The following is a 25,055-nucleotide window of genomic DNA, read 5'->3' as shown; positions in this document are numbered from 1 at the left end:
GGGCTGCCCTCCTGACCCTGCCTTGGTGCCAGCAGGGGTGGCCAGACTGAGGCTGGGAAGACCAGGTCACAAGTGACAAGGCTTCAGAGGTGGGCTGGAGAGGGTTGGTCTTGTTCCACACAGTCCTTGGGCAACCTGCCAGGAAGATGTCTTTCCTGGACTGTGTCCTCTAACATCTGACTAGCCTGACAAGTAATTTCACTGCCCTGTGCCTCAGTTTCCTTATCTGAAAAGTAGGCAGGATTCTGTTGTGAGTGGGTTGTTTAAGGGCTTTGGAACCAGATGGCAGATCCGTGGAAATCCTAGGCCGTGTGACCTTAGGCAAGACACTTAACCACTCTGAGCCTCAGTTTCCCAGTTTGAAACATGTGGAAGGTGAGTTGGAAGGATTAGATGAGATGCTGGTTGTAGGAGCCTAGCCCAATGACCAGCACACAGCCAGCACTGAACACCGAGGGCTACAGGTGGCATTTTGTGACGTGTCTAGTGCACAGTGGATGCTGAGGCAGCATGAGTTTCTCTGGAGTGGTGGGGGCACGACAGGCCCCTACAGCCCCCTCCCAGTAGGCCTTTGACACCCCCAAGGCCTTGACATCTAACTGCAAATCCCAGCTCCCTCCAGGGCCTGCCCTTGTCGGGGTACTCCTCTCCACTCCCTCTGCCCTCTCCCACCCAGTTCTCCCCACCCCATCCCATCTGCATTGAGGTGGGAAAAGGCTGCACCTGACTGAGGTGTATTCCCACTTTGCCTTTGGCTGATGTCAACTGCCCCAGATTGGGGGGTAGAGCGCCCCACATATTGCCCACCCTTTGTGAGGGGAATTCTGCACACCTCCCCTGATTCCTGGGTTCAGGGTTCATGGGAAGAATCACTTTCCCCGAGGAGCCACCGGGCTGTCATGTGCAGGGGACATTCTCGTGGTGTTGGTTCAAGCCAGCAGCAGGTGGGCAGCGGCAGCAAGGGCAGGGGGACTGTCGGGGGGTCTCTGAGGGCCCCCAACCTGATTCCTTGCTGACTGGCTAGTCGGTTCAGGCGACAGGGCCATGAGGCATCAGAAATGATGAATCTCAAGGAGGACGTGGCACCAGAGGCTGACTGAGAGGTTAGCACCTCAGAGCTGGACGGTCCCCCAGAAGCAATCTGTCCTGGACTGTTCACACCCAGACAGAGCAGACAAGGCCCAGGTCCCGGGAGAAGGTGCTGAGATCCCTCGGGTGACGTGGAGGGTGCAGGAGCCAGAAGTATGGCCGGGAAAAAGCAGAGGTCCAGCCCGTGGCCACCCATGTCAGTCCCCGGCTACCTGTGACTCAACTCTCCAGAGCAGCAGGGAGGGAAGTGCAGCCACAGGTTGTCTGGTGAGGTGTTGAGACCCACAGATGGGCTGCCTCCTAGGGGTTCCTGCTACCCAGAACCCCTTTCCCCTCTTCTTCCTCGGTAGCCCACCGACACCTCCCCCATTCACCCCCTAGGGTGGCACACCCTCAGTCCTCCTCTGCCTAAAGGAGCTCATTGGAAACTAATGGGGAGGTTCACGTCTGTTGATCCACACAGTGTTTGGAAAACAAGATAGGGATGTGATGGGGACAGATATTATCGTTGGGAATAATCGATTGGCATGCTCGGGGACCATCGCCTGAAGCTCTTAACCTGAAAGTGCTCAGAGCACAGGGTGAGGGGTGAGAAGGTGTAAATCTGCTGAGGCAAGGAATTCTGGATCCCGCTGGAAAGAGCACAAAACAGTGTCGTGGTTGAGAGCAGCTTCTTAGAGCCTGACTGTGGGGGGGAGGGGTTATAGCATGTGACTCTAGGCAGATGACTTACCTTTCAAAGCCTGGTTTGCCTCGTTTTGATCTTGAAAATGGTATTAAATTTTCCTTCTGGGCAGTTGTGAAGTCTGAAGAAACAATAGGTAGGAAACTTATAGCAACGTCACACGGACCCCTTGCAGAAGCCCTGCATCACAAACGTGTTTGGACACACCCGGTCTTCCAGGCATATGCATTTTCTCTTTGCGTTCTCAAGGCCCTCTGACCAAGGCACTGTTATTGCTCCCATTTTACAGATGAGAACACTGAGGCTTAGAAAGGTTTAGGTCTATCTAATTTTGCTTGGTACAGAATACTTAAAACATCACTGTGATTCATCACATTTTTACATGAGCTTGTAAAATGGATAATTAACACATCAGATACTGTAACTTAGAAGACAGTTACTGGAATGAGTCCTCCATTATCTTCAATCATTTCATGTCTGAGAACTGAAAAGGGAAATATTAATTGTCCATGAGCTATAGAGACATCATTTCTTTTTCTATTCAAACAGTAATCAAATGACTTGAAAGAGCAGCTCCCGTTCATTCCCTATCCCTCTTCTCTGCTTTATTTATCTGGCATCAGTTTATTTGTATATCCCACTCCCAATGTAATATAAGTCCCCCAAGGGCAGGGATTTTTTACCATTTTGTTCCCTATGATATCCCCCAGAGCTTAGAATTGCACTTGGCATGCTTTGCAAATTGTAACGTGCTTTACAAATTATTAGTTATTATTGCTGTTATTTTTGCCAAGTGTGTGGATTTCCTGAAAATAAAACATTAAGGTTCATAAGGAGAAACTATTCCCTCAAAAATTTGGCACATAGGACTTGTTCAAGCACCAGGGAAAATTTGATGAATGTTAAAAAACAAGGGAGATTATTTTTCTAATATTTAATAAAGCTTATTAGTGAGTTCAAAGACAAGTTTATTTTTTAAAATCCTTTCAATAACAAATGACATGTTCAAAGGCAATTAAATTAGCTTTAAGTTTTTTTCAATGAGTTAAAAGTAGGTACTCTTACTGACTTTCACTTAATTAATTTTCACTTTGTTGGCATGAAAGATTTTTAAAATCTTCCTTTCAATTAGGATTAGGAAAGTAACATGTTCATATAACAAATATAAAGAACATAAAAATCCCTACCGCTACACCAATATATGTATACTGTTGGGTTTTTTTTTTTTCTTTTACAAAATAAGGATCATGTTGTATGCCCAATTCTATAACTACTTTTTTATATGACATCCTTCTTTTCCTTAACATCGTACATAGGAAGTCTTTACCCATGTTGTTATCATTTCTTTTAAAACAGCATTTCATGACTGTATATTATTCCATTAAAAGTGTGTGCCATGATCTGCCCAGCCTGTCCTCTCTTATTGGGCATTGGAGTTTCCTCCCACGTTACAAGCTAGAAATAACTTTTGCCTGCAACTGCTTTGGTGTTTTCTGAGCCCTGCCTGGGCCAAGCTATTCAAGCATACTTGGTCAGGCCCTACCTGTCATTATGTAGTTAGTAAACCAAGCCCTAGGAATTGGATCATGGTGGCAGTGGGGAAGGGGGTGGCAGTTGATCCTATAGAAGGCTACTCCATCCAGTCAACATCCTGACTGACCCCAAGGGAGTACATGTGAGGCCGGATGTGGCATGGAGACAGGCTGCCACACACCTGGATCTGTTGGCCACTGTCAAGACCAAGTTACCTGTTTGCAGACCTCAGTACTTCCTGCCCACGCTTGGCCACTGTTCTCTCCCCTCCTCCCCACTCCTAAATTCATTCATTCAAGCATTTGAGAAATGTTTAACGGCGTTTATCCAAGAACTTGCCAAGGTCCCAGCCTCCTACAAAGACCTTCCTGTGGAGGAGAAGGTCCCTTGCCATTTGAGGACCCTCAACTGCAGCCCCAGGAACCAGCCCCTGCCTTGGGGCTACAGGTGCAGCCCTTTTGAGGGTCCAACCCAAGTCCCTGGGATTCCCAACTTCCTTCTGGGTCTAGGGGGTCACATTTACACCCACAGATTCCTGGAGCCCCTGAGAGGTGAGGTGACATCATTCACTTTTCAGTACATAGTCACCGAGCCCTCACTGTGTGCCAGGCCCCGTGCCAGGCAGCAGGGACCCGGCTCAGGAAGGGTCTCTCCGCCATCCCCCGTTGCCCTGGACAGACACAGGGAATCGTCACTCCTCCCGTCCTCCCTCTTCCACGCCTCCACATCTGATCCGTCTGTCCCTGCTCTGTCAGTGTCCCTTAACCTCGCACCACGTTGCTCACACAGCGTGCTCCTGCCCAGGGGCCTTTGCACGCGCTCTTCTGTAAGCTAGCTGCCCCCAGCTAACCCCTTCCTCTGGCCCTTGCTTACGTGTCACCTCCCTAAGGCCTCACCGTGGCCATATCGAAATGAGTAGACCTCCTCCACACGCCACCTCTGTGCCTTCTTTGTTGTCGGACACACACTCCCATTTCTGGATGTAGCAAGAAGACTCCATGTGGATGGGAACTGTGAAAGCTTGTTCAGTGCTCTATCCCAGCACCCAACACCTGTGGAACCAGAGGGTGCTACCTCGCCCCTCTCCTCCTCCTGCCACTCCTGCCTCTCCTGCCTCTACCTGGACCTCGTCATCTCCTGCCACAGTCTCCTCGATGCGCCCCTGCCTCTGCCGTCCATGGCTGGCCCACCTGAGACCACAGAGAGCTTCCTCAGCAGATAGAATCTGACCACGGCGCTCCCCTGCTGAAAATCCTCCCAAACACACTCTCGGGATGGGGCATTCAAGGCCTCACTGGGGATTGGATCTCCCAGAACAAAAGCAGCCTCCTTCATTTTTCTGAGCCTCAGTGTTGTCATTTGTTGAATGGAGATCCTGCTTTGAGGGTCCAGCGAGCTGACAGCACGTGGGGCGGGGTGGACCTGGCGCCGAGCGGCGCTTCATCAAGGGGGCATCGGGTCGCAGCCCCTTGCTATCTGTGCTCCACCGAGGTGAGGCTGAGCCCTGCCAGGTGTCCTTGGGCTGTGACATGTCAGGGTCCTGGGGCCTCTGCCCTTAACTACAGTCTCAGCTCCCCAAGACCGTGTGTTGCAGCACCACCTGGAACGGAGGCACTGTGGGAGCAGGAGCCCCGAAAGGGAGTGCCATGGACTGACCGCACACCATTGAGCCACTTCCACCCGGAGAGCTGCTCACCTGCCCTCCAGCTCCAGCCAGTCCCTTCAGAGCTGAGTCACTGGCAAGAACAAGCCTTGGGGAGCAGATGAAGCTCCAGCTTGAGCCCCACCTTCCCTTGTACAAGGTCCTGGGTTGGATCCCTGTGCCTCCTAAAAACAAACAAATGGAAAAACCAATTCTCACTGGGGAGGGGATGTAGCTCAGTGGTTGAGCTTCCGCCCCATGTATGAGGTCCTGGGTTCAGTCCCTGGTACCTCCTTAAAAAAAGAAAAAAAAAAGAACACGCCTTGGATGGTGGGCTCAGAGAGGTGGACTGGAGAAGAAGTGACGTCCCCTGCAACGGGGTGAGGCACCCGGCAGTCCCTGTTCCAGAACTCTTGTCTCGGGAACTCAGTCTCAGCCCACCTGTGCTGGACTCGTCCACGGCCCTCATCACTATCCTCACGGCAGCTCCAGGCACGTGTGGGGAGACCGAGAGCCAGGAGGGGCGCTTGCTCACCTGGACATCCACCGCTTTAGCAAACGCTGCACCCAAGTAGGGCATCCCATGCCACCAGGAAATGATTTTCTTCTGGGTCTTCCTGCTGAAATCGTGACGTGTAGAGGAGGCAAGGTTGAAAATCCAGGTTTTGTTTTAGGATTCGAAACGTTCCTCTGTGCATTTTCCAAGGGTTTGGTGGGGCACATCATAGGTGCCTGGTAAATATTTGAGTACACAGGGAGGCTGGGGGTCGTGGGTAAAGTGCCGATTGCATCACACAATGCAGGGGCCTGCACCCCTGGGTCCCATCAGCCTCCTCCTCACCAGGGGAGAAAACGGGGAGCATCTCAGCCTCAGCACAGAAGCCGTGCCTTAGCATCAGGCCAAGACTGGCTTATTCCAGACTTCCCCCGGAGTTTTGGATGTCCCTCAGGGTTCAGTCAGGGGCAAGTTGGCCGAGGTCGCACTGGCCCCCACTACCCTCATGGAGCTAATAGCATAGAACAATTTAGGACCACAGCTGCCCTGGGAGGATGTTCAGGTGCTGTGGAAGCAAAGCCAGAGTGACTGCTATGTCTCCCGCAGTCAAAGAGGATTTCACTGGATTTCTTGATCTGGGTGTTGACAGCTTAATAGGAGTTTGCCAGGTGAAGAGGGAAGGAATGGCATGCGAGGGAGGAGCAGCCTGGAGGAACAAAAATCCTGATGTGGCAGGAAATGTTTGGCATAGCCAGAGCATGGGCGGGGGGACATATCTGTGTGAGGTGACGCTGGTAGGAACCGAGGGGCCCTACTGTGACAGAGTCCCTCCCGGCACTGCTCTCCCTCCGTCTCTTCTCTGAGATGCGTTATCTCCCTGTGCCTCAGTTTTCTCATCTGCAGAATGGGAGTGATGGTCCCCACCTCAGGGGACCGTTGCAATGGTGTTCATCCCGTTACTGGGCACGTGCAGGTGTTTGAAGACCGTGAGCCACAGCTGAGGGCAGGGGTACCCAGAGGCCTCCACGTGGGAAACGTCTGCCCGACCCATGCCAGACTGGTGCCTGAGCCACATAGAGATTTACACAGTGCCCACCGGACACGCCACCTGGCCGTGGAAAACGTGTAAGGCAGGAGTTCTCAGAGCCCCTGCCCTGCGAGCCCACCCCCCACCTCCCCCGCCCCCATGAAGCCCCAGCCTTCATCCCTGAGCTGCTGGGCCCAGGGCAGGGATGGCAGGAGCGGGGCCTCAGGTGCCACCAGAGGCAGCCCTGCAGAAGTGTGCCTTCAGCACTCATTTATTAAGCACCTACACTATACCAGTTCACTAGAGAAGAGGGCAGGGCTCCAGGGCCGTGGAGGTTGTGGTGAGAAGCTGGAACCTTTTCCTGAGGGCACTGGGGAGCTACGGAAGGATTTTCAGCAAGGGAGGGACTTGATCCATTTTGCCTTTAGGAAAGGCCCCTCGGGCAGCCGCGTGAGAGGCGCTTGTGCCATGCCGCGTTCATGCCCACGCAGCCACAGGCACGCCCGCAGACGTGAACGCAAGCGTGTGCACGCACGTGGAGTCTTAGAAAGCCTCGCTCTCAGGCCCGGAGGTTCTCCTCGAGTCTCCCGGTGTGAGACGGCAGTTCCCCCGGCAGCCTGCCGCAGCGGGGGACTCCCCTACCGGGCCTGGGCCGCGCTCACCCCACGCTTGCCAGGGCCCAGCTCTCCCGCTGGTTTCTGTGGGGACTGGGAGTGGGCGTCAGGCCAGGCTGAGCCATCTCGGGGCGGGGGGGCCTGGAAGGAGCCCCTGGAGAGGCTGGACCCCAGACCAGGGATTTCTGGTCTGTGGCAGCGATGGATGGTTCCTGCCTCCCGCCCACCCTCAGTGAATGTGGAAGCCGCCGTGCCCCTCAGGCTGGGGGCTTTACGTATGTACCCCCTCCTGCAAGCAAGGTGCCCTTTTCTCTGCTTTACACATCACGACGCTGAGGCTCAGAGAGGTGAAGTGCTTCCCCCAAAGCCACACAGCCAGAAAGTGGCGGAGCTGCTTCTGGCACTGGTGCTGGACTTCTGGTGCTCTTTCCATAATACCTGTCACCTCTCCAAAAATAGGTGTCTGACTTACTTAGGAATGCCGTTGGCTTGGTCAGCGGGCTCCATCAAAACATGGAACCCACTGAAAGAGGGGCAGTCTCTGGGGGAGTCAAGGGTGGGAACCTCTGGACCTGCCTCTAACAAAAGTTCCATCCACTACGGCCCGGGGAAGCCGACGGCCTCGCGAGACCGAGGGAGCGGGCTCTTGGCCCGCTGGCCCGTGGCTGCCAGCTTTTTCCCGCAAGGCCTCCATCTCCATGGTTCCTGTCAGCAGCCCCCGAAGGTTCAGTTTGGTTTCTGCAAGTCAGGTGACCGCACTCTCTGGGAAATAAGTGCCCCTCCCTCCTGTTCCTGTGGCCTTGTGCCACCTGGGGACACACAGGAGGGACCAAATGGCGTCACATCTTTAGCAGTGAAGGAGGGTGGGTTACTTTTTAAAAAATGCCTCCTCCATTGTGACTTGGGGGGGGAAGGGGCAGACTCACTCACACAGTGGCAGGAAGGTGGGGAGGCGAGATCCAGCAGGGCCGGGCGAAGAGGGTGCGGGCAGAGGCTGGGGCTGAGGACTGCCAGGGTGGGCCTGGCACCCCCTCGCTGCTCTGGACGCCAGCCCCGAGTGGCATTCATGAGTGTGGTGGAGAGAACTGGGGCAGAGGGCACTTTCGTTCTCGGGCCTTTATTTCTCGATTGGCATGTTAACGTATTAGGTGCCTTCTAAGGAGAGGGTGCTGGCTGACAGTGTGGCTTTTGGAGTCAAGCAGACCTGGATCCTAGTCCCAGCCTGTACCTAGAAGCTGTGTGACCTTGTCCAAGTTACAAAAGCTCTCTGAACTTTGGCTTCCTTAGTATAATAGGAGGGTGATAAGAGCATCCTCCTCTTCAAATTGTTGGGGTAAGAGTAATAATAATATGGTTTGAACCAGGCCATCTCTGAACACCCTTCCACAGCCAGCTGTATGCCCTTGAACTAGCCTCTTGCCCTCCCGGGGGCTCCATTTCCCCTTCTGTGAGATGAGGCCATCAGGCTGATCTTTGCGGACCCTCCCACCCCGACAGGTATGAGGCTGCTCAGGTTGCCGTGGTCACTGGGCAGTTGTCTGCAGCAGTGGGCGCTTGCAGGGTCCTCAGACAGAGCACTCTGGGGGGATCTGTCATTTCCACTCCAAGAGCCACCCCGGGGAGATTTGCCCTCCACCCACCCTCTGCAGCCCAGAGCTCCCCCAGGCCCAGACTCTCAAGGCTCTTGCCCATGGTCTCGAGGTGACCATCATCTCCTCCAGAAGTGGACAGCCCAGGGGACGTGAGCACCCCGCCCGCAGGGCACCGGCATCCCCCGCCTGTTTGTGTCTCCGCAGGTGAGCAGAGGGTGCTTGCCTAAGAAGCCAGGGCTGCGTGTGTGGGCAGGCTGGCTCCGCTGCTCTGCTCCAAGGATTACATGTCTTTCTTTTTTTTTCTCTTTCTCTCCCCTTCCCCCCCCCCCCCCCCCAGTTGTCTGCTCTCTGTGTCCATTTGCTGTGTATTATTCTGTGACCGCTTCTATCCTTATCAGTGGCACCGGGAATCTGTATTTCTTTAGTTGCTTCATCTTGTTGTGTCAGTTCTCTGTGTGTGCAGCACCATTCCTGGGCAGGCTGCGCTTTCTTTCGCGCTGGGTGGCTCTCCTTACGGGGCGCACTCCTTGCGCGTGGGGCTCCCCTACGTGGGGGACACCCCTGCATGGCAGGGCACTCCTTGCACGCATTAGCGCTGCGCATGGGCCAGCTCCACACAGGTCATGGAGGCCCGGGATTTGAACCGCAGACCTCCCATGTGGTAGGCAGATGCCCTATCCATTGGGCCAGGTCTGCTTCCCTACATGTCTTTCAAACACCCTGGCCCTGCATCCTTCCGCAGCCTGCGGCCAGGAATCAGGCAGAGCTTGGCTTCGGGGTTGCAGAGAGAGGCTCTAGGATGTTTAGCCAAAGAACTCGATAGGTCCAAGCAGGGGCTAATGTGACGTGGGTGGGGGTGGGCAGACAACATGGAAGACCTCTGCTGTGAGTGAAAGAGACTCCCTGAAACCTGAAAATCCCACTTTTGGCAATCCCCTATATCAAAACTTCCCAAATTGTGGTTCAGGGTTCCTCTGAAGGGCGATTACATGGAAAATATGGTTCCAAGTGAGTTCAGGGAGTGCTGGGTGAGACACACTAATTAGGTTTTGCTGCTGCAGTACTTTTCAGAGCCTTTAATATGATGATGTGTATTCTGAGGCTCCCTTGGGAAGAGAGAGCTGACTGCTCTTCCCAAACTTAATTGACCATGGGGGATGTCTCATGGAATGAATGGTCCACAGAACACAGTTCTTGGGGCTCATTGTCCCAAGGACACCCTTCCTGGAGCACCCCCACCGTGAAGGGAGGTAGGGGGTTGGGGGTTTGGTGTAACTTGCCTGGGGGCAATAAGCTGGCTCCGGGGGATGGGGGTCAGTGTCCAAAAAGCAGTATCCAGGGTGATGGGGGAGCCATGAAGGGTGCAGGTCAAGAGCTAATAAGATTGTTTCTGCTGGAGATTAAGAGCTCAATAAATTATTGTTACTTTCGTTGCTTGGCTGTTGTGTGGCATTATCAGGCAGTCGGAGCCCAGGTCCCAGGCTGGCTGAGCCAGTGTGGAGGGGCGTGGGAAAGCTGCCATTCCAGGTGCACCCAGAGCCCAGGGACATCTGCCCCACAGAGGGCTGGGAAGATCATGTCCTGTCCTCCATCTGCTGGTGGAGCAGGGGCAGCAGGAGTGGAGAAGCTGGGAAAGAACCGGGTGGGACTTTCTAGAACCTTCTGGGGTCAAGCCAGGCCCTTTGGAATCCTGTCCATCTGCACCACCGGACAGGCCTCTGCACGTCCACCTCCTGCCAGCTCCAGGGTGTGGCATTCTTGTCTGTTCAGAGCGGTGCCTGCATATCTCTGCAACATCACCCCCTCCCCTGCAGGCCCAGTGCCTGGCATGCAGCAGGCACTCAATAGGTGTTCTTTGAGTGAATAAATGCGTTGTCAAATGCTTCAGAATGAGGAACAAGAGACTGTGAGTGGGGGAGAAGCTGAACCTCCTGACTGCCACCAAGTTCTCTCCATGACTTTGGTCCAGCCCATGTGGGCTGCAGAGACCTCATCTCTAAGAAGAAGGGGTCGTCCAAGTCTAGAATGTTCCAGAGGGCTCGAGCCTGCTGCGGGGCTCTGTGGAGAGTGAGGGGAGTCCAGGCAGCAGAGCTGCGGGTCCCCTACCACCCATTGCTTCAGCCAGGACTGGTTTTGCTTGTATCTGTGTACAGGATGGCGCCTGCTCAGATGTCATTTGGAGAGTGGGTGCTGTGTGGTTGTCTCCACCCCACCCCCAGCATCTCTCTCCTCAATCCCGTTCCTGCTCTGTTCATCCAGACATGTCTAAGAAGTGCTCACTGTGCCCTTTCAGCACCCCCAGCCTGCTTCAGTCTGGCTTCCACACCCCCAGCCCCAGCCCCTTCCACTTTCTCCATGATTCCTCCTCCTTTGGAATCCCTGACTCCAAGGTGTCTCGGTTCTCCCCTGCCCCCCTCCACCCCCCGCCGGGCCATCTGACCTGGGGGTGCTGGGCCCCAGGGCCCCAACCCAGCCACTGCCCTCTGACTCTGCTCCCTCACTCTGCGTTCAGCTGCAGGCTCAGGGCCGGCAACCTCCAAGGTCCCCTCCCAGCCGGGTTTCCTCCTGGGGTTCAGCCTGTCCCCGGGAACTCCTTGCTCCCCCCTCCCCCCAGCCACTTTTGCTTGTTTTCTGTGCTGGTTTTGGGCTCCATGGTCCCCCTCAGTCCCTTGGGCCAGAAACCTGGGTTTTTTCCCCAGCCCCCCTCCCATCTCCTAGCACCCCCAATTGTTTGAGAGGATACTACCCTGACGTTGCTGCCATCCAGCCCCTCTTAGAACCAACCTAGAAATTGCTCATCGATCAACTAGCTGGTATGCTGTCCACTTGGCACCAGCAGGCAGTGAGCTTCCAGAAAGCAGGGACCGCGCCTGTTGTGCCCCGTTTTACCCCGGCCCCTTGCTCAGTGCCTGGCACGTCATAGGGATTCAGTAAATGTTTATTGAGCAAGTGAACAGATCGAGACGGATCAGACATCCTGTGCGTGTTCTGGAAGGAGCACAGAATTCTACAAGAGCTCCAGACATCCTGAAAACTCCAGGCCCTCTGAGGAACGAAACCTGAAGTCCCAGGAGGACACTGACATGGACACACACACCTTTTTGTATTTTACATCTTTCTACATCTGGAACTGCCCTATGAATTTAGAAACAGGACAGGGAATTGTTTGAACGTTCTTAGCTCATAAAGTTATCTGGCTAGACACATGTAAAGATACCATGGGGCCGTGGTTTATTACTGTTTAGATTTCCATACCCTTCGCCCAGCCAGTTTAGAAGAACAAGCAGAAAAGAACCTGGAAGGAAAAACAAACCCGGAGTCTCCCAAGCCAGGCCCCGCCCCTGGCGTTAGTGGAGAGAATGATGGTGACATCCTGGCGCAGGGGGAGAAGGTGGGCCAGGGGGAGCAGCGCCAGCCCCCCTTGGCACATACCTGCACAGCCTCCACAGCTTCCGCTGCGGTGCCAGCGGCACACCTGGGTGAGGCGGGACCATGCGTTGCCCCCTGGGGAGTCCTGCAGGCCTTAACCAGACAGGCCAGCTGACTCCCAGGCACTGGCCACACCCGCCCCTTCCCGGCATTTCAGCTCCTCTCGGCCCCTCCTGGGGGGGGGGGTGCCCCCTCCATCGCCAGCTGGGAATACTCAAGCCGAGGGAGGGGGCAGGGCCTGGGAGGGAAGGGGGGGAGCCCCTGCCCCAGGGAAGCCCCAAGGGGTTTAGGCCAAGTGCTGGGGGAGGGGAGTGGAATCTTCTGCCTGCAAGCGCCAGGCCTACCAGCATTTAAGAGAGCCTGCCTCGGGCACTCGTGGAGGGGGGAGGACCAGCCTGTATCCTCAGGAAGGCGGGGGTGGGGGAGCCCTCTCCATCTGGCCCCAGCCGTGCAGAGCCACCCAGGATTCCCCGGGACCCGGTTTCCCCAGAACAGATGCTTCACAACCTCCTCTTGGCCACCCAGCAGATGGCAGCTCCGTGGAGCACCTGGGAGTGGGGTGGCCTGCCTCCCCCCGGCCTCTGGGGACCAATCCAGGGAAGGAAGGGCTTTGGGGGAGACTGAGCCTGTAGCAAAGCAAGGAGAGGAGAAGGTGTAGGATTTGTGGGTCTGGAGAATTCGAGGGCAGGGCCTTCTTTGCCAATCTCACTGGGGGCTGCCCCCCAGTTAGCAGGATTGGGTTTGGGGGTTCTCCCTCAGAGTCAGTGTGACGTGGTAGGGGGTGTGTGGATGCCAGGGCAGGCTGACTTGGGTATGGGTACAGCCTGGAACTGACACTTGCCAGCTGTGTGCTTTGGGCAAGCTACTTAACTTATAGGAAGCTCCGTTTTTTCCTTTATAAAAGTGGAGATAGTAAAACCAACCTTTTGGTCTGATGCTCAGATTTGAAATGGCACAAGGAGGGTTGAACTTGATAGCCTTGTCCTCATGGCCTCCTGCTTTCCACACAGATTAGTGTTACCCAAGGCTTCAATGATAGAGAAGGCAAATGGAAAGAGGTGGGAGAGTCTGTAGATGCATTTGGCGTTTGGACCAGATACTACTGTTTTCTGCTCTGCTGATTGTGACAGTTACCTCTGCAGAGACTTAACTACTAACAGGGGGAAGAACTTAAGGGCAAATGGTGGAACACACACTGCCAATGGCCATGCCTGTGCCAGAGCAGACATCACTAATCAATTACAGTACCCTCCCACTGAGCCTGGATGCAACTTTCTCTGTCTCTCAGCACAGGTAGGGACTACACAATGACCGCTAGCCTGTGAAATGAAACCTTTGTCCATCCCTTGCTGAAGTCTGGCCTTGGAGTGGGCAAGAAATAGAGGGAACAGCGTTAGCTGGCCACTTCTCTCTGATCTCATTTCCTTACCTGTGAAACAGGAGCTAAGAGTACCCACCTCAGAGGATTGCTGTGAGGGTCGAGAAGATAGCAGAGGTAAAGGGCTTAGAGGGCCAGTGACTGTCCCTCTCTGTGACCTCCTTTTTTTTTTTTTTAAGATTTATTTATTTATTTCTCTCCCCTTCACTCCCACCCCGGTTGTCTGTTCTCTGTGTCTATTTGCTGCATCTTTGTCCGCTTCTGTTGTTGTCAGCGGCATGGGAATCTGTGTTTCTTTTTGTTGCGTCATCTTGTTGTGTCAGCTCTCCGTGTGTGGCGCCATTCCTGGGCAGGCTGCACTTTCTTTCGCGCTGGGCGGCTCTCCTTACGGGTGCACTCCTTGTTCATGGGGCTCCCCTACGCGGGGGACACCCCTGCGTGGCACAGCATTCCTTGCACTCATCAGCACTGCGCATGGGCCAGCTCCACACGGGTCAAGGAGGCCCGGGGTTTGAACCGCAGACCTCCCATGTGGTAGACGGACGCCCTAACTACTGGGCCAAGTCCGCTGCCTCTGTGACCTCCTTGATTCCTGGAAGCAGCCCTGCAAGGGAGGGGTCAGTATGCCCATGAGGAAACTGAGGCTCAAGGAGAGGAAGTAACCAGTCTGGGCCGTGCAGCTGGAAGATGGCAAGGCCAGGGCTACCCCCGGCCCTTTGAGCTAAACCACAGCTGAACCAAAAGCCACTTGGATAGTGAGCCACATGTGGTAGGACGTCGTGACTCAACCAGCATCCTGGCTGCCCCTGGAATTCTTCAGGTCTAGCACTTCTGCCCGTAGCAAGTGCGGAGCATCAGGTAGTGCATCTTAATATTAAACACACAATCATTTTCCTAAGACAGTCCTCAGCTCGAGCATCTAACGTGATACCAGTAACAGCAGCAGCACCCAGCTGTGGCAGCACACCCCCCAGCTGGCCATGCTCTTGCGTTTTGCTGTCCCTGGGGGTGAGCTCATTGCTTCCTCTGGGTGGCTGTGCCCCGGTGTCCACCATGCGCTGCTGGGAAAGCTGCCCAGGCTCTCCCCAGCTCTCCCTGTGTTCTCCGGATGCCAATTTTCTCCAAGCTGGCCTTCCCCCCTTTTTCTTAGGGGTATCTCAGGCCCCCCAAGCTTCTCCCTCCAGGGCAAAGAGCTTGTCAGGGCTGTGTGTAAGATGAACAGCTGCTTTGCTGGCTTCTCCAAGGGGTCAGCGGCTTTCCAGGACACGGGAAGGGGCGGCCCGTCACAGATGGCCTTGCCACTAGAGGCAGGTCCCCTCAGCGGTTCCTGCTGGTGTCAGCATGGGGCGGAGTGTGCAGGGACAGTGAATGGCACTGAGTCGTCTGTGGATGTTTCTGGCGTGGTGGTCCCCCTGGGAACAGGGCTGTTTGTTTCTCACCCACCGCCCAGAAGAGGGCGGAGGCCTGGCCTGGACCAGAGCACACCGACCTGGGTTTGACTCACAGCTGCGTCACTTCCTCACTACCTAACCTCCCTGGGCCTCAGTTTCTGAGGCATAGAATGCAGATGTTTTGACACCCATGCCACCAGATTGCTGTGAGGATTGCCTGCTGGGCGGTGCGTGGAGCAGCTTTGAGATAATGTGGGCAAAGGCCGGTCTGGCGGAAGCAGAGCAACCCCCGGGGAAGGTGGCCACGGTGTGCGCCGGCCGGCGTGAAGCGCTGCAGTGTGGCTCCACCGTGGTACCTGCTGTCGGTGGAGGACAGTGGAGGACAGTCATCCTTAACACCCAGCTCCCTCTACCTTCATTTATTCATTCGCTCATTCAGCACACATTTACTGAGCATTTGCTGCATGCTGGCATTCTTCTAGGTACCAGGGTGACAATGTGCACAAAAGTCCCAACTCTCCAGAGCTGACAGTCTAGTCAGGGGAGACATACTAAACAAACAAATGAATGTATTCCATGCCGAGTGGTGGCAAGAGCTGTGGAGACAGCCGGGTGAGGTGAAGTGACGGGCATAGGCTAACTGAGAAGGGAACTCTGGAACAGAAGCTACTAGGAGGAAGAGATGGACACATACAGGTGTTGGGAGGAAGAGAATTCCAGGCCGAGGGATTCAGAAGTGGGAGCAGGAAGGCCAGGGCGGTTGGAGAGGAGAGGAGAGTAGCAGAAGTCGAATCCCACAGGGCCCTGGAGACCATGTAGGACTTTGGTTTTGACTCAAGGAGATGAGGGCTCATTGGTGGGTTTTGTGCCGAGAGAGGACCCAGTCACCTTGGCTGTGGCAGAAGAGGCTGTGAGGGGACAAAGACTGAGGCAAGGAGGACAGGTAGGAGGCTGGTGCCTTGGACCAGGTGTTAGCAGTGGAGGTGATGAGACGGGGTCAGATTTGAGGGTGAAACCATTGGGATTTGTCGATTAGTGGGGTGTGGGGTGGATGAGGAGAGGAGCCCAGGATGACGAGGCTGGGGCCTGAGCACGTGGAGTTGCCGTTTGCTGGCCTGGGGAAGATGACGGTGAGTCTGGTGGGAACTGTTGGTCCAGATTTAAGATCTGGACGTGGCTGAGATGCCTGGTAGGGGTCCAAGTGGAGATGGGGTGAACAGGTGGATATACGAGTTTTGACTTCAGGGGAGGGTCGGAAGCTGGGATTGTCACCTTGGGAGCTTTTGGCGTCTGGACACTGCTCAGTGCTGGGAAGCTGGAAGAAGTCACACAGGAGCGAGTGTGCAAGAGGGAAGGGTCTAAAGACTGAGCCTTGGGTTGGTGGAGGGCAAAATGAGTCTGTATCTAGAAGTCCTGCCAATGAAGGCATGATGGCCAGGGCATCCCAAACAAGTGTATCAGAGGGTTTCCTGTAAATAGGGATATGCAAGGACACCACCATTGCTCTGCCAAGGGCCACCCCTGATTGGCTGCCCTGAAACCCAGCTCCTCCTGGCCCTGGAACTGTTCCCAGGATGCTTTGGAAAGGCTGGTTGTCCTCTGTGATGTCACTGCAGAGGTGTGCAAGCCTGCACACCCCAGAGATGTGAGAGAGGAGCCAGAGAGAAGGCACATGCCCAAGGTCCCACCACCAGGAGACGGAATCAGGAATCAGGGTTTCTGGGTGCATGTCCCGGGCACTCTCCACTCTGGTCCCTCTGGATGCTTAAGTATATTTGCCCCTCCCAGGGTGCCTCTATTTACATCTGCCTGCGTTTTAATGCAGCATGTCTCCCTTTATCCTCAAGCAGCCAGCTCCTAGGGCTGCTCCTGTAGTGGTGGGAATGCAGCCTCTGCCTAGTTGGCTGCAATTCCAAGTCTCGGTCACCTCCTTCTGCAGCCGTGTCATCCCAGAGCTTTCCTCTGCCTGTGCTCCAGGCCCCTCAGCTTCTGGAAAGATCAGACAAGATCACACTTGTCTGCCCTGGGAATGGAGGTGGATGGAGCCTAATGCCTTAAAAAAATAGCAAGAGCTCAAAGCCCCAGGCTCAAAACCACTGTGTGAGTGGAGCAAGTTTATTTAAATTACCTGAGCCTCTATTTATTCACCTCTAAAATGGGGATAATTATACCCAATTTCCAATGTGGACTTGAGGGTTTAGGGAGCACAGGAAGTGCTCAGTAAGGGTCTGTTCTCTTCCTTCTTGCCTGGCTCTCTCATCCCCACAGTGGGAGCTGAACAGCACCCATCTTCCCTGCAGGGTTTCCAAGGATACTCCAAGGGGAAGGTCATGTCTTCGCCCTCCTTTCCCAGCCAGCCCCTGGCACACCGGCCTGTCTGTGTGCCAAGTTATCGTCAGCGGCCCGTCTTGTGCAGAGCCCATTGTGAGCACGGGTGGGAACGCTCAAGGGTGCTAGGGATCGCGGGCTCCCTAAGGGCTGTACCTTGGGGCTCCACCCCAACTGCCTCCAGCCGCAGGTGTTGAATCTCGGACTACACCACATAGTGCGTTAGAGGCTGATACTCCTGTGCTCCGGTCCTGACTCCATAAAAAGGGCTCTTGCCACATAAAAGTGGAAAAATGCCCCAGCAGGGAGCCTGCTGCCCTGTTCTCAGTGAAGATGCAAACCGCGTCTTTAAAAGGACAAAGTTGTCACAGTGTGGGCCCTCGGCCTCCCTCGTGAAGCTGTGGACACAGACCCACAAACCTTTCCCCTGCTGCTCGTGGCAGTATCCCTTCTGGACCCCGAGGCACCAGGGCCTCTCTGAACACCTGGAGTGAGAACTGAGGAATTCCTGTTCTGTGGACGCTCTAGGAATATGTGTATAAATTAGCAAAAATACCAGCATGCAAGAGCCAATTGCTAAGCATTCAGAGTTTCATGAGCCAGTTGTTAAAACATTGGTAACTGAAAATCTGCCACAATGGGAGTATTTACACCACAGAAATTGGCAAATGTTACAAAGTAGGGCACTTTTTTTTCTTCTTTCTTCCCTTCCTTTTTTTTTGGGGGGGGGGAGGAGCAGTTTACCAGCACATCACTCACTATAACATACATACAGAAATCATCAGCGGAATGAATTTTCACAAACTCAACACACTCAGATCAAGAAACATTTACCGGGGAGCGGATGTAGCTGAGTGGTTGAGTGCCTGCTTCCCATGAATGAGGTCCTGGGTTCAATCCCTGGCACCTCCCCCCTCAAAAAGAAAGAAATGTAATTATCTGCACCCTAAAATCCTACCCCCCCCCCTCCTGGGTGCTCTTCCAATCACTGCCCCCAGCCAAGGACAGCCATTGTCTTGACTGGTATCTCCATAACGTAGTTTTCCCTATTTTTGAGCTTTTTCTAAGTGGAATCATACAATATGTACTCTTTTGTGTCTGGCTTCTTTTGCTCCACATTATGTTATGAGATTCATCCGTGGTGTTGAGTAGTTGTAGATCATTTACTCTCCTTGCTATATTGTGTTCCATTGTGTGAATACACCACAAACAACGCATCCATTCTACTTTAATGGACATGCGGGTAACTTTCAGTTTGGGGCTATGAAAAGCACTGCCATCAGCAGTCTACGACAGTGTTATCCAAAAGAACTTTCTACAATGGTGGAAATGATCTGTATCTTCACTGTCAAGTATAGTAGCTACTAGCCACATAAGCCTATTAAGAACTTGAATGTGGCTAGTGCAATTGAAGAAATGAATTTTTATTTAATTTGTTTTTAATTAATTTAAATGTAAACAATCACATGTGGCTAGTGGCTCCTTTTGGGACATCCCAGTTCTAGCCTATGGCTTTTGATGAACATATAAATGCATTTTTGTTGAGTAATGTCTAGGAATGGAATTTCTGAGTTATGAGGTACACATATATTTGGCTATAATAGGTAATGCCAAACACAGTTTTCCAAAATGACTGGAATTCACAGAGTTCCAGTTGCTCCCCATCCTCACTTGTCCAGATGTTTTCAGGTTAGCCATTCTGGGGGGCAATAGAGGTATCATGTTGTGGTTTTAATTTGAATTTACCTAGTGACAATAGTTTAGCACCTTTCCATATGTTTATTGGCCATTTGTGAAGTGACTGTTCAAGTCTTTTACCCATTTTCTTTTGAGTCTTATTATTGATTTCTGGTAGTTTTTTATATATTCTGAATATGAGTCTTCTGTTGGATATATTTTTGCAATACAATCTTCTCCCTCTCTGTAGTTTATCTTTTGACTCTCAAAATGGCGTCTTTTGGATTAATAGATATTCTTAAATGTTTATAAATGGCATGTTGATTTTTATATAATTATTTTGTGCATATAAAACCTCAAAATTTACGGAAAATAAAATAATCCAGAACATATTATTGTGATAACCTCTTGAACTTCTTAGGAGCAGAGGGTTTTATTCTTGCAGTTCAAAGAATAAAATTGTATAAGTGTGAAAGCACATTTTAAGTTGAATAGCAGCCTTGCTAAAGAGTTTTTTTTTGTCTGTTACTGAAATTTCAGGCCTTAGGTTAAATTAAATTTAAAGAACTTCTAAAATAATTTAAACCTTTTCAAGATCTTCTCATAAATGGATAAAACAGCATTTCTTTTTTTTTTTTTTTTTTTATTTAATTTCCCCCCCTCCCCTGGTTGTCTGTTCTTGGTGTCTATTTGCTGCGTCTTGTTTCTTTGTCCGCTTCTGTTGTCGTCAGCGGCACGGGAAGTGTGGGCGGCGCCATTCCTGTGCAGGCTGCTCTTTCTTTTCACGCTGGGCGGCTCTCCTCACGGGCGCACTCCTTGCACGTGGGGCTCCCCCACGCGGGGGACACCCTTGAGTGGCACGGCACTCCTTGCGCACATCAGCACTGCGCATGGCCAGTTCCACACGGGTCAAGGAGGCCCGGGGTTTGAACCGCGGACCTCCCATATGGTAGACGGACGCCCTAACCACTGGGCCAAAGTCCGTTTCCCAAAACGGCATTTCGATACTTTAAAATGAAAATGTGATCCCATCTGTTTAATTTTTAAGGACAGTTGTAGTGCATGCAGCCATTATGCATATGCAGCCTGTCCTCACCCTGCTCTAAGCAGTGAGAACTAGAGCACTGTGGTGTCGCCACATGTCGTCCTTGTGGTGGAGCAGGGAGCTCAATACCCCTGCAATGCGGGGATACTGGCGTGTCTTCTGCATGTAGACGTCAATTACCCAGAACAACAGGGCTGTCAGATCTCCAGATGCTATGTAATTTATAGCTGAATTTGTATATTCAGAAACCTGTGAAACATTCTTTACATCCTTTTAACATATAAAGTATATTGAGCATTAAATGAAAACACTGAACTAATGAGTTTGACCATAATAGTGACTGAAACTCAGTATTGAGTTTAACAAAAAAATGATTCTCAAAACATCTATCATTTCGGTATCAGTTTTTCCTCAGCCTTAGCACAACCAGTGTTTCTCTTCCAGGAGGATTTTTTTTTTAAGTGTGCAAGAATGAAAGGCCCAGATGCAGCTCACAGACAACCAAGATGGCAGCGTAAGACACTCCAGGGTGCCTTACCCCTCAGAATTTTTGTACAAATTTTAAAAACTGGCCATCTTCCTCAAAACTCTGGAAAACAGTTAAAGAGTTAGAGTAATGGGGCATCTGCTGAATCCAGGAAACACAGCTTTTAAGAATGATAGAAGCTTATGGCACCCTTGCTGTCCCACCTCGCTCTGGCATAGTGAAGAGCCAGCCTGCACTCCCATTGTAGGTTCCTGGCCCTATTCTGGAAGGATAAGAGTAATCCATGTGCACATTCTGGGGTACCTGAATGTCAGGACCAATCAATTGGGTGGCAGCCTGAAAGCCTGAGCCAGGAAACACATCTCTATCTTTTCCTCCCAGAACTTGCCCTGCAAGCAGAATCAACTTAGGGAAACTAAATTGGTATAAGAAACAATTCAGTCAAAGTAGTCTCAGGCAAAGGATTATTGCTTTAAGTCATACAACAGAGCAACTGGGAGCAGGAGAAAGTATTTCATAGGGAGTGGAGTGGGCATTTGATTTCTGTAAACAGGAGGTTTCTAAGTATAAATCTTACACTTTAGAGCAAGCACAAGCTCAGGGCAAGAAACAGACTCAAAAAGAGAGAAAACTATGCACTTCACTTTTTCCTTGAGCTTGATAAGCAGAGGGCTAAATTCTGAAGAAGAGCACCAATCACAAGACAAACAAGGAAATAGGAAATGATGACTCATCCAGAGAAACAAGATAAAAATCCAGAAACCATCAGTGAAGTAGGTAAGTCTTTGTATAAACCAGACAAAGACCTTTTTAAAAAAAATCCTCAAGATACTCAGAGAGATCAAGAAAAACACAGAGAAAGAACTAAGTGATATCAGGAAAACAATGGCTGAACAATATGACAATCACAATGAAGAGAAAGAAATTTTTTAAAGGAATCAAACAGAATTACTGGAGTTGAAAACTACGATAACTGAAGTGAAAAAGTCCCTAGAGGTTTTGATAGCAGGTTGGAGCTGGCAAAGGAAAGATCAGTGATCTTGAAGACAAGATAACTGAAATGACAGGCTGAGGATCATGCAGGAAAAAAGCATGAAAAAAAATGTCAACAGACTTCAGACTTGTGGGACACCATCAAGTGTATCAACATGTGTATTATGGGAGCCTCAGAAGGAGAAAAAAGAGAGAAAAGGGCAGAAGGAATATTCAAAGAAATAATGGCAGAAAACTTCCCGAAAGTCAATGAAAATCATGAATATGCACATTCAAGAATACTGATGAACCCCAAACATGACACACTCAAAGAGAACCACATCTAGACATATAGTAGCCAAACTGTGGAATGCCAAAGATAGTGAGTTCTGGAAATTGCAAAAGAAAAGCAATATGTTATATACAAGGGAGTTCCAATAAGATTAAACCATGAAGAGGACAGCAGACAAAAATATTTAAAATGCCAAAAGAAAACACTTACCAACAAAGACTTAATTATATCCAATGAGACTTTCATCCAAAAATGAGGGAGATATTAAGACAGTCCCAGATAAACAAAAGCTGAAGGAGTTCATTACCATTAGACTTGTTCTACAAGCAATGCTAAAAAGAGTTCTTCAGACTGAAGGAAATGACACCAGACTGTGGATTGAAGTAGCACAAAGAAATAAAGACTTCTGGTAAAGTATTCATTGGGGTAATTATAAATGCCAGTACTAGTATATTTTTTGGTGTGTAATTCTACTTTTTACTTCTTACAGATTCTAAAATGCAAATTCATAAAAAAGTAATTAATCTATGGCTTTGTACATACAATGTATAAAGATATAATTTATAACAAGTATAACGAAAAGGTGAGGGACAGAGTTTCTCAGAGTAAAGGAGGAATGTATGTGTATGCTATTGAAATTATGTTGGTATCAAATCAAATGTGATTGAGACAGATTTAGAATATTAAATTTAAGCCCCATGGTAACAACAAATATTCATATATAAATTGAGAGAAATGAGAGGAGACTCATAATAATACAGCACAAAAAATCACATAAATATGAAAGTAGGTATTAATAAAAGACTTGAGAGACCAAAAAGATAACTGACTTACAAAAACCAAATGTATTAGTCAGCCAAAGGGGTGCTGATGCAAAATACCAGAAATTGATTGGTTCTTATATGGGTATTTATTTGGGATAGGAGCTTACAGATACCAGGCCATACGCGGAAATTACTTCCCTCAATAAAGTCTATTTTCACATGTTGGAGCAAGATGGCTGCCAATGTCTGTGAGGGTTCAGGCTTCCTGGGTTCCTCTTTTCCAGGGTCTTGTTTCTCTCTGGGTTCAGGGTTCTCTCTTCCAGGGTCTTGCCTCTCTCTGGGTTCAGGGTTCCTCTCTTCCCAGAGCTTGCTTCTTCCTGGGTTCAAGGTTCCTCTCTTCCTGGGACTTGCTTCTGTTTCCTCTGTGAGCTGATGTCCCGGGGCTCCAGCTTAAGGCTTCAGCATCAAACTCCAACATCAAAACCCTCCAACTCTGTCTTTTGCACTGCCTTTTATCTGTGAATCCCCACCCACCAAGGAGTGGGGACTGAACGCCCTACTGGCACAAGAGGTTTACCTGATTACTTAATCAATTAAACCTCTGACCAATATAATCTAATATTGTCCAGAAGAAAAGATCAGTTTACAAACATAATCCAATATTTCATTTTGGAATTTGTCAATAATATCAAACTGCTACAATCCACCCTGTGAATTCCAAAAAGTCATCACAATATTAAAAAAAAAACAAAAAACAAAACCTTGAATCAGTTACAACACAAGTACTAAATCATATCAAAATCAATTTAAAGAAATACAGTTTGTCTTGGGGTAAAGTCCTGTCTGCTATAGACCTCTGAAACTTACAAAACAATTCATCTACTTCCAATACACAAATGGACAGACAAGGGATAAACATTTTCATTACAATAAAGAGAAATTGGAGGGGAAACATGAGTCACGGTTTCTCTACACTCTAGTAGACCTGCAGGGAATCCTATGTTTGATTTCAAAGTCTTGGAGTCATTCTTAAAAGAATGATTTCTTCTCCTTGGGGCCATATGGGGACTCACCGTTTCCATTGGCTTGCCCAATGGCCATTTTCCACCCTCATCAAGCATCTGGTTGTCAACCAAGCTCCAGACCTCTCCCTCCAAGAGTGTTGGGGTGATTGCCACGCCTTACCCAATCTTTGGGTTAGTCTTAACCCCCTAGCACAGTGATGTGAAGACAACATTTCCCCTAACTTTTGGCATACAGGCTGAACCCTCTCAGAGCAATGAGTTGACCACCTGGCCTTCCCTAACCTTTGGGGGACCTTTCTCAGACTTGTGGGGTGCTGACCTTCACCACCCTAATGCTTGGGGAATGTGCCCCACCCTCTATGTACCCTGGGTGGCAAAACTCTCCCAGAACATCTGGCAGGAATATCCACCCTCTTCAACTGCTGGGGGCAAACTCACCCTCTCTGTACACATGGGAGGGGTTCCTCTCTTGGCCCAAGGTGATGTCTTAATTCCAGATCTCAGCTTCCATGGTTTTCCACTTAAAGCTGTTTCTACTTCAGTCTCTCCTTTCCATTTCCCTTTTAGTCCAAGCTGACAGTGGTTTTGTTCATACAGCTCTCTCAAAAACCTTGTTGGTTTAGCATGCAGGAAGCAGGGATCCAAGCCATCAGACAGTAAGACTTTCCACAAGTCTCTCCAACATAACTGAATCTTCAATCTTGATTTACCAGTTCAAAGTTTAGTTAAGTCTTCCAATGAGGCACTTTCATCTGGGAGCTTGATTTCCAGAAGCTTGGAATTCCCAGAATCAGTTTTTGTGTTCTTTGTGCCCTACAGTTCAGTCCTCAGCATACCTTTCTCATCTAGCATTTTGCTATAAGCTGCAAGCAGAAGCCAAGCCACTTTCTCTGGGTTTGCTTTGGAAATTTCTTCAGCTAAATGCCCAGGCCAAATTCTGCCTTCCATAAAACACCAGGAGTTAATATTGCTAAGTTCTCTGCAACTTTAAAACACAGATTACCTTTTCTCCATTTTCCAATAATGGTTTCATCATTAACTTCTAAGACATCATAAAAAGTCTCTTTAGCATCCATCTCACAATTATTTCCTTCTAAGGCCTTATGTAGGAGTTTGATATGGTTATGAATTCCAAAAGTAGATATTGGATTATGTTGGTAATCTGGTCTGTATGGGCATGATTAAGTTATGATTAGGGCTTTGACTGGGTCATGTCATTAGGGCATTGAGTCCCCCCTGCTTAGTGGGTGGGGACTCACAGATAAAAGGTATGGCAAAGGACAGAGCTGAGGGTTTAGGATGTTGGAGTTTTGATGTTGCCTTAAGCTGGAGCCCCAGGAAGTAAGCAAAGAGGAAAGAGAAGCAAGCCCCAGGAAGAGAGGAACCCTGAGCCCAGAAAGAAGCAAGCTCTGGGAAGAGAGGAACCCTGAACCCAGAGAGAGGCAAGACCCTGGAAGGGAGGAACCCAAGAAGCCTGAACCTCTCAGACGTCGGCAGCCATCTTGCTCCAACACGTGAAAAAAGACTTTGTTGAGGGAAGTAACCTATGCTTTATAGCCTGGTATCTGTAAGCTCCTACTCCAGATAAA

At 50.7% G+C, this 25,055-nt stretch overlaps 1 protein-coding gene across 1 annotated transcript in view; it reads left to right on the top strand.

Annotated features, from left to right (window-relative positions):
• Positions 1 to 25,055, top strand: part of BEAN1 (brain expressed associated with NEDD4 1) — a 71,350-nt gene that overhangs the window by 14,995 nt on the left and 31,300 nt on the right. The window lies entirely within an intron of this gene.

The sequence above is a fragment of the Dasypus novemcinctus genome, chromosome 18 (assembly GCF_030445035.2).
Source record: "Dasypus novemcinctus isolate mDasNov1 chromosome 18, mDasNov1.1.hap2, whole genome shotgun sequence".
In the NCBI taxonomy this organism is placed as follows: Eukaryota; Metazoa; Chordata; class Mammalia; order Cingulata; family Dasypodidae; genus Dasypus; species Dasypus novemcinctus.
The sequence above is the reverse complement of the archived record's forward strand: the minus strand, read 5'-3'. Positions and strand labels throughout refer to the sequence as shown.